The 14125-nt window shown below is 46.5% G+C and overlaps 1 pseudogene; it reads right to left on the bottom strand.

The window, feature by feature from the left end:
• Positions 1 to 637: 637 nt before the first annotated feature.
• On the bottom strand, positions 638 to 10104 carry LOC117069096 (annotated as a pseudogene).
• Positions 10105 to 14125: the final 4021 nt, after the last annotated feature.

Here is a 14125-nt window from a genome sequence, read left to right as displayed (position 1 = left end):
AGAGACGGGGTTTCACCGTGTTAGCCAGGATGGTCTCGAACTCCTGACCTCATGATCCACCCGTCTCGGCCTCCCAAAGTGCTGGGATTACAGGCTTGAGCCACCGCACCTGGCCAACATGGGGTTTCATCATGTTGGCCAGGCTGGTCTTGAGCTCCTGGCCTCAAGTGATCTGCCTGACTCAGCCTCTCAAAGTGCTGAGATTATAGGTGTGAGCCACTGTGCCTGGCCTACAACATTAAATCAATATCTAGGTGCAGATTTCAAGCAATATAGAGAATCAGTTTGTGAGAATGACATCATTCAGTTGGAACAAAGTCCAGCTTGGGTAGCCCTATTGGGAAAGGTAGATCTTGCATTTACCTGTGTGGAAAGTGGTTGGGAAAGGTAGATCTTGCATCTACCTGTGTGGAAAGTGGGGAGGATGGGGTCTGGAAAGAATGCTGGTGTGGGTGTATGCGTGTGTGCATGTGTGTGTGTGTGTGGCAGGAGGCTCTCGGCTCATACACTCTTTGTGACTATAGGGGAGGCTGGGCCTGACTTCTTGCCCTCAGGCTCCTGAATTCCCAGAGATCTTGCTGACAGAGGTCCCCAGAGTGCAAGAGCAAGCTGGGATTGTTCAGGAAAATGGGCTTCCCAGGCTGGGGTGGCCAAGAGACCATTCATAAAAAACCAGGAGCCCATGCTTAGCAGTGAATGGCCCGGAAGCCAGGCAGTGTAGCTTTTCTAAGCAGGTAAATGTCCTCACCTGTGCCCTCATTGAGGCACTTCACCAAATACAGCAGCGCGTGGTGGGCGCCCATCGTGCAGGCGCTGTTGAAGAACTGCTGGTGATAGTAGCCCAAGTCTGTCTCGTGCTTGGATGGGAGGAACTCGTAAATATCCACCTGGTCACACAGCGTCATCATGATCATGACACCAAGTATCCCAGAGGATGGAGGCGTCACTGAATCTCTTTTAGGGAGATTTCTTGCAGGATGTCCCACAACTCCCAAGGCACCTGGAGCTTGAGGATGTAAAAGGGCAGATTGGGGTGCAGCTTACGATAGCTCTTGTAGTTATTAAAGAAATTATAGTCTGGATTCTGGTACCACTTTGAAATATCTGAATGATATATAGATGCGTCCCATACAATTAGGATTCCTTCATTGTACAGACTGTCTTTGAGGAAATGTCTTTTTGTGGTGACCAACTGAGAGTTCAGCAGGCGAATGGTAGTTTTGTGGCTACATCTCCATGGAAGTTGGCTGTGGGTGCCTCATTAAACCTCAAGACTGCATCATGAACATCTAGATCTCTGCCCAGTTGCGAGGACTTCAGAGATCCTGCTGGGGAGAAAACAGCACACTTGCCCCAAGACGTGGCCTTGGTCCTAATGCTGCCCTTGGGCAGGTAACCCTCCTACGCAGAGGTACTGAAGAGAAAATCTGTGGTCTCTACTGTGGATATGTTCACATGGTCCAGGAGGTGGCAGCGCAGGGCCTCTGCACTGAACATAATGGTGGGCCCTGACCCCCTGTAGGATACTTTGTGCTTTTTCATGCTTAAATAATTCTTCCAGGTGGTTTGCAGCCTGGGGATAAGGTTTTTGGAAAAGCTGTCATTGTTCCACACCTGGAAGGAGGCCTCTGGATAGCCTTGGCTGGGCCTCTGGGGTTGCTGAGGGCCTCGCTGCCCCTGTGGGGTCTTGGGTGCTGCTTGAGGATGCAGATTGGGAATAAGACCTCATGGCCACTTTCCCCAGACTCTTCAACATCTGTAATTTCTTGGTTTGAAATTTAAGGGAATCATAGTAATTTCCTTTCTTCTTTTTCCTTCACACACAGATGACCGCAAACACGAGAAAGGCCAGGACACAGCAGCTGAAGTTTTTCTGCAGGTTGGTGTAAGCCAGGAGGAAGATGTGTTCAGGTAAGCCACTTTGTTCTGAGAAAGAAAGCAGGGAAGCTTCTGGCTAGTCCCCCAGGGCTGTGGGCCCTCCAGGTCCTCAGGAACTAGCACTATTCTCTTTTTTTTTTTTTTTTTTTTCTTGAGACGGAGTCTCGCTCAGGATGGATGCGAGGATGGAGCGCAGTGGCGCGATCTCAGCTCACTGCAAGCTCGGCCTCCCGGGTTCACGCCATTCTTCTGCCTCAGCCTCCTGAGTAGCTAGCTGGGACTATAGGCCCCCGACACAGCGCCCGGCTAATTTTTTTGTATTTTTAGTAGAGACGGGGTTTCACCGTGTTAGCCAGGGTAGTCTCAAGCTCCTGACCTCGTGATCCGCCTGCCTTGGCCTCCCAAAGTGCTGGGATTACAGGTGTGAGCCACCACGCCCGGCTAGGAACTAGCACTATTCTCTATGGGAGAAAAGTTCACTTTATTTGGCCTGGAGGCCAAGGCTTATTTTTCTCAAGATGATAAAAAACATCTCAGCTCTGGGATAGAACTCTGGCACCAGGGCTTGGGTCAGGCTCAAGGGGACCAGTTCATTTCAGCTGGGCTCCATGACATTCACTGCTTTTCTCAGGACTGCTGGCTGCAGGGCTCTGCAAAACCAGCTCTGCCCTTGCTCCCTGCACTCTGGGCTACAGAGGCTGTGGTTGCTCCACCCCACTTGGTTCTTGGTAGCTCCCTCTGTTAACACTGGGCAGTGCCCCGACGTCTTCCCCTGCCAGGCCCTGCCCAGGACTTCCTTTCCCCAGGTGCCTGCGGAATATGTGTTTGGCAGGGGCAGGAGAATCAGGGGGCTGGGAGCCCCAGAAGGGAATCCCAGAGAAGGGGTCTGCTGGGGAAGAGCTGGGACAGAGGCTGCACGGTGGAGGAGACCAGAAGACTGGGGAAGGAGGAGAGACTGGAAGAGGGGAAGAAGAGCGAGGCGGAGGGGCAGGAAGCCAGCTGCATTCTTCTAATTTAGGTCCAGATGTGACTACCAATGGTACGACAGATAAATAACACTTTCGAAAAAAGAAAAAAGTCCAGTTGTTGAAAGAAGGATGGAAGAACCTCAATAAAAAATAACACTCTAACAGGAGAGAAGGAGAACATCAAAAGGTGGTCACCAGTTCACAGCACACATGACCTCCCTGCAACACAGGAGCAGCAAGCACAAGTGCTCTTGGCTTGGGCAGCAGACACGGTTCTTCAGTTAGCCCACTTCATTGTTTCTGGGCTACTCCCTTTGCCCATCCTCCTTGTCCATTGTCCTCCACGATCACATCTAAAGTGTTTCTGGGATGGATTCCCCTTCTGAATTCTGCACAGCTTTAGCAGCTCACTTCCTGTTGATGCAAGATCTGAGAGCTGAGGATGCCTTAAGGTTATGCCAGCCATACTTGCTGGTCATAAGACTCATTTGGAGTGCTTATTAATACTTTAATTTCCAGCACTGCTTTTTACCCTAATGAAGGAGAAGATCCTGGGAAATTGACTTTGCCTGGATTCCCTAGAGAATAGAGCAAGAGGCAAAGGTTTCATGGGAGAGCCTTAATGGGAGGCGTAATCCTAGGGTAACAAAACTTAGGGACCAGGGGAAGGAAAGCAGGCAAATGCAAGATGGTGTATTACTGAGCTGACCACAGCTGCACAAGAAAACATAGCTTGTTGTGGCCGGGCGCGGTGGCTCATGCCTGTAATCCCAGCACTTCGGGAGGCTGAGGTAGGTGGATCACGAGGTCAGGAGATCGAGACCATTCTGGCCAACACGGTGAAACCCTGTCTCCACTAAAAATATAAAAATTAGCTGGGCATGGTGGCACGATCCTGTAGTCCCCGCTACTCAGGAGGCTGAGGTAGGAGAATTGCTTGAACCTGGGAGGCGGAGGCTGCAGTAAGCTGAGATCGCATCACTGAACTCCAGCCTGGGTGACAGAGTGAGACTCCATCTCAAAAAAAAAAAAAAAAGAAAGAAAGAAAAAAAAAGAGAACATAGCTTGTTACTTACAGAGGCGTCTTCTTAAAAAGTTATGTCTTGGAATGGTCCACTGAGGGGTGAATGAGAAAGGAGATTATTTGCTGGTTCCCTCCTGTTTCTTATCTTGCACTAGTCAAAGTTCACCCATGCAAGGTTAACTCCCTTGTGGCCTAGCATTCTTTTCCACTCTTATAGAAAGGGATGCCAAGTTCCTGACTGACAGGTTACAAAATCATGGGCGGTAAGAGAATAGCAATTCCTCAAAATGAGGGAATGCAGGCAGAAAACAATTAATTCACAGAAATTGAAGGTCATAGGGTAACATTCAAGATATTTAACAATCAATACATTATGGACACAAGTCAGTCAAAAATTACTGGCCAGGTGCGGTGGCTCACACCTGTAATCCCAGCACTTTGGGAGGATGAGGCAGGCGGATCACCTGAGATCAGGAGTTAGAGACCAGCCTGGCTAACATGGTGAAAGCCTGTCTCTACTAATAATACAAACCTTAGCTGGGCGTGGTAGTGGGCCCCTGGAATCCCAGCTACTCGGGAGGCTGAGGCAGGAGAATCACTTGAACCTGCGAGGCGGAGGTTGCAGTGAGCAGAGGTTGCAAAGTGAGACTCTGTCTCAAAAAAAAAAAGAAAAAAAATTATTATGGGTATGGAGGGCCGAGTGTGGTGGCTCATGCCTATAATCCCAGAACTTTGGGAGACTGAAGTGGGAGGATTGCTTGAGGCCAGGGAATCGAGACCTGCCTGGGCAACATACAAAGACCCTATCTCTAGAAAAAAAAAATTAGTGGGGTGTGGTGGCACATGCCTGTAGTCCCAGCTACTCAGGAGGCTGAGGTGGGGAAGTCGCTCAATTTGAGCCTATGAGTTCAAGGCTGCAATGAGCATAATAGCACCACTCCATTCAAGTCTGAGCAGCAGAGGGAGACCCTGTCTCAAAAAATAAATAATTAATTAATTTAAAAAATTTTTTTTCTTTAAAAATTTTTTTCTAGCTTTGCATGCTAGCACACAAAATACAACAAAAACAAATCTCAAAAACAATGGCCAAGACAATACAAATTATTACCCCTTAGCACCCAGATGTAGTCTTTAAATATCATTTTTCCCTAAAAGGAACCATAGCTACTTGAGGAGATGTTAGATTCCATGTCTGGAGCAGAAGTTATACAAGATGAACCTGAAACATCCCTGTTGTATTAGAACTTTTAAAAAACTATACAATATGGCTGTAGAAGCCCATCTACAGTATGGGACAATTTGAGCATCAAAAAGAATAGTAACTGCAGTCCGGGCATGGTGACTCACGTCTGCAATCCCAGCACTTTGAGAGGCCGAGGTGAGAGGATCACGTGAGCCCAGGAGTTCGAGACCAACCTGGGCAACATGATGAAACCATAAATCCAAAAAATAAAAAAATTAGCCAGGCTTGGTGGTGCATGCCTGTCATCCCAGCTACTTGGAGGGCTGAGGTGGGAAGACTGCTTGAGCCCAGGAGTTTGAGCCTGTAGTTAGCCAAGATTGTGCCACTGCACTCCAGCTTGGGTGACAGAGTGAGACCCTGTCTCAAAAAAAAAAAAAAAATAGTAATTGCAGTTGACCAAAAGACATTAAATATGTTGTTCATGAGTTCACAAGGATGTGCAAAACAACAAAAACAACAACTTTGGAGGATACCAAAGAATTTACTCAATAAGCACCTATCGTGCTTTTCCTGTATGAACCATATCTCAAAGTAACTAAACAGTTGATGAGGGAATGTTATTCTTTAAGAATAATTCCAAGTAATAAATGTATAGAGGATGACAGATTCACAATTAAATACTAGAACCGGGCGCAGTGGCTCATGCCTGTAATCCCAGCACTTTGGTAGGTTGAGGCGGGCAGATCACCTGAGGTCGGAGTTCAAAACCAGCCTGGCCAACATGGCAAAACCCTGTCTCTACTAAAAATACAAAAATTAGCCGGGTGTGGTGGCACACACCTGTAATCTCAGCTACTCAGGAGACTGAGGCAGGAGAATCGCTTGAACCTGGGAGGCGAAGTGAGCCGAGATTGCACCACTGCACTCCAACCTGGGGGACAGAGCAAGACTCTGCCTCCAAAACAAAAAGAATTAAATACTAGAAATTACAAATACTAGAACTGAAATGAAATGATAGTTTTAGGCCAGCTCTAATAGAACCGTCTGCAGTGATGGAAATGCTCTGTATTTGCATTCTCAAATGCAAAGGAAGCGCCTTCTCCCTTCTTTTGCCTTACAATCTACAAATCAGGGAGATCTAACAGGCCAGGCTAGGCATGGTGGCTCACGCCTATAATCCCAACACTTTGGGAGTCTGAGGTGGGCAGATCACCTGAGGTCAGGAGTTCAAGACCAGCCTGGTCAACATGGTGTAACCCCATCTTTACCAAAAAAAAACAAAAAAACACAACAAAACAAAATACAAAAAAGATTAGCTGGGGGCGTGGTGGCAGGGGTCTGTAATCTCAGCTACTCAGGAAGCTGAGGCAGGAGAATCGCTTGAACCTGGGAGGCAGAGGTTGCAGTGAGCCGAGATTGCACCACTGCCCTCCAGCCTGGGAGACAGAGCAAGACCCTGTCTCAAAAAAAAAAAAAATATATATATATATGCACACATAATACACATAATTAAAAGAAAACACTGACCAAATCAAATTCAAAGTATGGACCTTGTTTGTAACCAACTGTATCTTAGCCTGGGTTCCCCAGAAAGCATAATCTGATACAAAGGCTATGTGGGAAGGTTTTATGAAGGAGATCTCAGGGAACAGGAGAGTAGGGTGGTGATTTAAATAGGGAAGCTGGGAAAGCCAATGCAAGGAAGCATGATTACATTGGCCACCACTAAGAGTGATTCCTTAATCCCAAAGGACCTCTGACAAGCTGCATGTGGCGTGTTTTAGGACTCTTGATCTAGGAAGGAAAGGGGGAAGCAGTTAAGGAGGGTTCTTATTTCCCACTGGTCAAAGTTTGCCTCTAGGAGTGCTAAGACCGTGGGCATGCCTGGGTACAGAGCTGATTTCCACTGTATCCCATTCTGCAGCATTAAAGAGAAGTCCTGAGGAAGTGTCAGGCTACAGCTATGTGAAGCTGGTGAGAGTCTATACAGAATTGAGGCAGCAATGGCAGGATTAAGAGACAAGTGAGCTCGAGAGGTTCTGGAGTAATGCGCAGAAGTTATGCACTGATACAAACTGCGCTCAAATAAGAAAAGATTGGCCGTGTTATGTGCCGGTTTAAAAATGTTCACTAACTCTTTGACATTTCTCTCTTTAAAAGGTCTCGGAGCCTTGCCAGGCGCAGTGGCTCACACCTGTAATCCCAGCACTTTGGAAGCCCGAGGTAGGTAGATCACCTGAGGTCAGGAGTTTGAGACTAGCTTGGCCAACATGGTAAAACCCCATCTCTACTAAAAACACAAAATTAGCCGGGCGTGGTGGCACATGCCTATAATCCCAGCTACTCGGGAGGGTGAGGCAGGAGGATGGCTTGAACCTGGGAGGTGAAGGTTGTAGTGAGCCGAGATTGCGCCATTGCATGCTAGCCTGGGCAACAAGTGCAAATTCTGTCTCAAAAAAAAAAAAAAAGAAAAAAATGGTGGAACCTGATTTCCCTCCTCTTGAGTGTGGTAGGACTTAATGACTCACTCCTAATGAATACAGTAGTATGTCCCCCAAGACTAGGTCATAAGAGGCTTTGCAACTTTCTCCTTGCTCTGTTTCAGATCAGTGGCAGTGGGAGAAGGACACTCCAGCAGCTCTGTGGAGAGATTCATACAGCCAGAAACTGGTGCCTCCTGCCAACAATTTAAGAGCCATAGGTCTGAGCCACCTTAGAACAGATCCTTTAGCCTCTGTTAAGGCTTCAGATGACTGTAGCCCAAGCTGACAATTTGACTGAAAGACCTCAGACCAGGACACCCAGATAAGCCACTCCTGAAGTTCTGACTCACAGAAACTGTGTGAGATAATAAGTGTTTATTCCTGCTTTAATTTGCTAAAATAAATTAATTGTTGAAGTTACCCAGGTATTACATTCATTGTACTATTCTCTCTACTTTTGTGTATGTTTGGCATTTTCTATGATTAAAACTTAAATATTGGATTCCTATATCGCATCATTATATAACAATGTCCGGGTGGACTAAAGACTATCTCTAAAAAGTGAAAGTTGGCCGGGCGCGGTGGCTCAAGCCTGTAATCCCAGCACTTTGGGAGGCCGAGACGGGCGGATCACGAGGTCAGGAGTTCGAGACCATCCTGGCTAACACAGTGAAACCTTCCCGTCTCTACTAAAAATACAAAAACTAGCCGGGCGAGGTGGCGGGCGCCTGTAGTCCCAGCTACTCGGGAGGCTGAGGCAGGAGAATGGCGTAAACCCGGGAGGCGGAGCTTGCAGTGAGCTGAGATCCGGCCACTGCACTCCAGTCCGGGCGACAGAGCAAGACTCCGCCTCAAAAAAAAAAAAAAAAGTGAAAGTTTAAGATGCCTAGCTATCATTTTTGTTAGCACAAGATAAAGATTTCTTCTTTCTTTTCTTTTCTTTTTTTTTTTTTTTTGAGAAGGAGTCTCACTCGGCCGCTAGGCTGGAGTGCAGTGGCGCCATCTCGGCTCACTGCAACCTCAGCCTCCCGGGTTCAAGCGATCCTCCTGTGCCACCCTCCCAAGTAGCTGGGACTACAGGTGCGTTCCACCATGCCCAGTTAATTTTTGTATTTTTAGTAGAGATGGGATTTCACCATGTTGGCCAGGATGGTCTCCATCTCTTGACCTTGTAATTGCCCACCTTTGCCTCCCAAAGTGCTGGGATTATAGGTGTGAGCCACTGTGCCTGGCCAAGATAAGAATTTCTTAAATAAGACACAAAAAGCAGAGACTATAAAGAACAGATTGATAAATTTGTCTATATTAAAAATGGAAATACTGGCCAGGTGTGGTGGCTCACGCCTGTAATCCCAACACTTTGGGAGGCTGAGGTGGGCAGATCACTTGGGGTCAGGAGTTTGAAACCTGCCTGGCCAACATGGTGAAACGCTGTTTCTACTAAAAAAACAAAAATCAGCTGGACGTGGTAGTGAGTACCTGTAATCCCAGCTACTCAGGTGGCTGAGGCAGAAGAATCACTTGAACCCAGGAGGTGAAGATTGCAGTAAGCCGACAACTCTGCACTCTAGCCTGGGCGACAGAGTGAGATGATCTCAAAAAAAAAAAGAAGAAGAAAATAAAGCAAATATTTATTAAGCAATACCACAGAGAAAGTTAAAAGGTGAATCACAACCTGGAAAAATAGTCATACATATAATGAAGAAAAGATTAGTAACTGGATATTGGATATATAAGTAACACTTATGAATCAATATGAAAAAGATAAACAACCCAATAGAAATGTGGGGAAAGACTATGAATATATAATTCACAGAAGAGAGACCCAAATGGCCAATAAACAAATAACAGATTGATCAACCAGGATCTGAATCTCTGTGTTGGCAGAGTAATTAACATCCTCTCCCCTAGTGATCCTCAACAATGGCTGACTGGCATTGGTGTATAAAAACCCCAAATATGCCAGCTACCTTCCCTCTCTCATTTTCCGGAGTTTTTCCTTGAAATTGAGCTCTAATTGCTCATGATAATAACTGGCTTGATATTGCACCCTGTACTGACCGCCTTTCCTCCTTCCTTGCCTCACTTTCTTCCACCCCTACCTGCTTCCTCAGATGATTTCCCACATTAACCTTGAATCCCTGCCTCAGGGCTTTCTTCTGGGGGAACCTAAACTAATATAAAATTGTTCAAGCTTCCTTGCCTGAATCAAACAGATTCTGAGTCCCTAGCAGCACTGTGGGAACTTTCCACATTAAAAAAACACCAAAAAACAAAAAATGACAGCCTCCCTTAAAATGCATATGGGAGACAGGGCCTGTTGGCTGGGGGCCCAGACTATGGCCACAGTCACAGACTTCAAAGCTGCCTCAAGCCTGGGACTCCAGCTCATGGACATTCTGCAGGTCTGCTTTCTTTCTGTCCTCTTTGAACCTTGTCCACAATCAGTGCCCTTGGCCCTGCCTTACTTGGGTTCATAGCTAAACTCTCCCTGTTCCTTGAGCCATTTTTGATACGCGGATCTGACTGCAGTCTGTTTAACTTGGTAAACACTGCAATCTGGGCCATATCTCTAGTCACAGGCTTTTGGTCAGCTAATTCTGCAGACAGGGTTATGTGTCACCTATCCCCCATTTTGGGGTTCCTGCCACAGTCACAGCGCAAGTGAATGCAAGAACCACTTCACCATAAAAAAGGCTGCCTCACTGCCAGTGGCTTCTCAGATAATGGGAGTTGGTGCCAGTGGCTTTGGCAGCAACATGAGATAGGGACCTCTGTACAGGCATCAGAGGCCTTGATCGTAATCTTGGCAGTGGTCTGTATCAGGGCCTTGAGTAAGCATGAGATGGTGCTTCTGGTGGTGCCAGGACAATGTGCTTGATTCTTTCTTTTTTTGAGACAGAGTTTTACTCTTGTCGTCCAGGCTGGAGTGTAGTGGCATGATCTTGGCTCACTGCAACCTCCACCTCCTGGGTTCAAGCAATTCTTGTGCATCAGCCTCCCTAGGAGCTGGGCTTATAGGCGCACACTGCCACGCCTGGCTAATTTTTTGTATCTTTAGTATAGTCAGGGTTTTGCCATATTGGGCAGGCTGGTCTCAAACTCCTAACCTCAGGTGATCCGCCCGCCTTGGCCTCCCAAAGTGCTGGGATTACAGGTGTGAACCACTGCGCCCAGCCAATTTCTTTAGTTAACAATTAGAATACTTATCTGCTCTTATTAGGAAAAAACCAAATGTCTTCCTCTTGAGACCCTCTCTTTTCCACTGAATAAACACAAGAAATCTGGGGCTTATTTAGTCTAAAACGGCCAGTCCAGCTTCCAAACGAGTCAGCCAAGCCAGGGTTGTGCATCTAACTTGTGAAAAACAGGTCACCTGGAGCGGACACTGTCTGAGAGCCACCCCACATCTACATGGAGATGGCGCAAAGGAATGTTGCCAGCTGTGGCAACCGTGAAAATTCATTGTTCAGCTCTCCTGCTGTGGGGAGCAGAGTTGACTGGCAGCCCCAGCTGCTCCCCCTCCGGGTCCCCCACTGCATTTGTGCTAATATAGGCTGATTCCTACAAGATGCTGCTGCTCTGACAGACAACTCTGGCTCCAGGACTCCCCACTGGCCTGGCAGAGCCTTCATTGAAACCGCACTGAGATCCGACAACCTTCTTAACCAATCTTTTCTTCCCACTTTCCTTCACAGCTGTCAGATTTTTATTCCTGTCTGAATCCTCTCTTGCCATTTCCTGTTTCCTTCCCCTTTATCCTTCACAGACGTTTCCCCCAATAAATCCCTTGTATGTCTAATTTGGTCTTGGCATCTGCTTCTCAGTAGACCTCCCAGGCATACATGGTGCTGGAGCTGGTTCCCACTGGCTTGTGAGGGCTGAGCCTATGTCTCTCTTTCCAATTCCACACTCAGTGACATCATCATGGGAGCTCGAAATAGGTCATGGTGGGAGTATTTACACCATAGAAATCAACTAGTGCTACGCATGAAGGCTTTTTCTTCCCAGTGAGCTGGTTGCTAAACATTTATCAGCAAACCTCTGGTATCTACCCAATAGAAATGTATACATATACTCACCAAAATACCTGTATTTGATTTCCAGATGATCATAGCACCATGATTCATAGTAATCTCAAACTGGAAACTACCCAAATGTCCATCAGCAGTAGAATTAATCAATAAATTGTCATATCATGATGTTTGTATATAAGTTTCTATTTTATTTTATTTATTTTTTTAGACAGGGTTTCCCTCTGTCACTCAGGCTGGAGTGCAGTGGTGTGATCACTGCAGCCTCAAACTCCTGGTCTCAAGTGATCCTCCTGGTTCAGCCTGTCAAGTAGCTTGGACTACAGGTGCATGCCACCATGCTCTGCTAATTTTTATTTTTATTTTTGAGACAGCTTCTTGCTCTGTTGCTCAGGCTAGAGTACAGTGGTATGATCATGGCTCACTGCAGCCTCGATCTCCTAGGCTCCAGAAATCCACCCACCTTGGCCTCTCAAAGTGCTGTGATTAGCGGGGCATGGTGGCTCACACCTGTAATCCCAGCACTTTGGGAGGCTGAGGTGGGCATATCACGAGGTCAGGAGATCAGGACCATCCTGGCTAACACGGTGAAATCCCATCTCTATCAAAAATATAAAAATTAGCTGAGTGTGGTGGCGGGTGCCTGTAGTCCCAGCTACTCGGGAGGTTGAGGCAGGAGAATGGCATGAACCTGGGAGGCAGAGCTTGCAGTAAGCCGAGATCATGCCACTGCACTCCAGCCTGGGCCACAGCGAGATTCCATCTCAAAAAAAAAAAAAAAAGTGCTGAGATTACAGGGGTGAGCCACCGTGCCCGGCCTGTTTTTTTTGTTTTTTGTTTTTTTTTCTTTTTCTTTTCTTCTTTTTTTTATTTTATTTTATTTTATTTTATTTTATTTTTTTGAGACGGAGTCTCGCTCTGTTGCCCAGGCTGGAGTGCAGTGACCGGATCTCAGCTCACTGAGAGCTCCGCCTCCCAGGTTTACGCCATTCTCCTGCCTCAGCCTCCCGAGTAGCTGGGACTACAGGCGCCTGCGACCTCGCCCAGCTAGTTTTTTTGTATTTTTTTTAGTAGAGACGGGGTTTCACCATGTTAGCCAGGATGGTCTCGATCTCCTGACCTTGTGATCTGCCCGTCTCAGCCTCCCAAAGTGCTGGGATTACAGGTTTGAGCCACCGCGCCCGGCCACCTTCTTCTTTTTTTTAAATACAAGCTATTCCAATGGCGTGAGGAAAGAGAGAAATTTTGATATCCTTTTTCATTTTTGCCTCCTGGAGCATAGATCAGTGTTTGGTACACAGCAATCACTCAAAAAATGTAAGTTGCTTAAATGAATACACTGAATGAATTGACTGCCTGTGTAGTGTGTGAAGTGGGCTGAATGGTGGCTCCCCCAAAAGATTTGTCCATGTTCTAATCCTTGGAACCTCTGGATGTTACTGTATTTGGAAATAAAGGTCTTTGCAAATGTTGCCGGGCACGTTGGCTCATGCCTGTAATCCCAGCACTTTGGAGGCCAAGGCGGTAGAATCACCTGAGGTCAGGAGTTCCAGACCAGCCTGGCCAACACGGTGAATCCCCGTCTCTACTAAAAAGTACAAAAATTAGCTGGGTGTGGTGACGGTTACCTGTAGTCCCAGCTACTTGGGAGGCAGGAAAATCGCTTGAACCCAGGAGGCAGAGGTTATAGTGAGCCAAGATGGTACCATTGCACTCCAGTCTGGGCAATAGAGTGAGACTCTGTCTTAAAAAAAAAAAGGTCTTTGCAAATGTAATTAATTAAGGATCTTAAGGTGAGTTCATCCTGGATCATCCAGGTGGGCCCTAAATCCAGTAAATGTCCTTATAGGAGATACACACAGAAGACGGACATAGAGCGGGAGGTGATGTTAAGATGGAGGCAGATAGGGGATTTGTGGCCGCAAGCCAAGGAAACCAAGGAATGTGGACAGCCACCAGGAGCTGGAACAGGCAGGGAAGTGTTCTTCCCTAAAGTCTCCAGAAGCCTAGCCTGCTGACACCCTGATTTCAGACTTCCGGTCTCCAGAACTGTGACAGAATACATTTCTGTAGGTTTGTTTTTGTTGTTGTTTTAAAACTTTTATTGTTTTTAGCAGTAATCATGTGTGCTCATTTTAGGAATATGGAATACACAAGTAAGCAGATGAAAAAAAATATTTTATAATCCTCTGTGGAGAGATTGTAACTTTTGTCTTTCACCCTTCACATGTTTTTATGTGCATATATGTAATATCCAAATGTACTCTTACCTTTCAAAAATGTTATTCACAACTGGGCATGGTGGTGGGTGCCTATAGTCCCAGCTACTGGAAGGCTGAGGCAGGAGGAGTTTCAGCCCAGGAGTTTGAGGCTGTAGTGTGCGATTATCACATCTGTGAATAGACACTGCACTCTAACCTGGGCAATGGAGCAGGACCCTGTCCCTAAAAACTAAAAATTAAAATGATATTCACATATCACTTAGTAACCCTTTTTTCATTTTATATGCTGTCAGGAACCTTTTTTTTTTTTTTTCTTTTTTTACAAATGAGTAA

Source organism: Trachypithecus francoisi, unplaced genomic scaffold, assembly GCF_009764315.1.
Source record: "Trachypithecus francoisi isolate TF-2019V2 unplaced genomic scaffold, Tfra_2.0 Lachesis_group21, whole genome shotgun sequence".
NCBI lineage: Eukaryota > Metazoa > Chordata > Mammalia > Primates > Cercopithecidae > Trachypithecus > Trachypithecus francoisi.
Note: the sequence above shows the minus strand (reverse complement) of the source record. Positions and strands in the feature narration are given on the sequence as shown.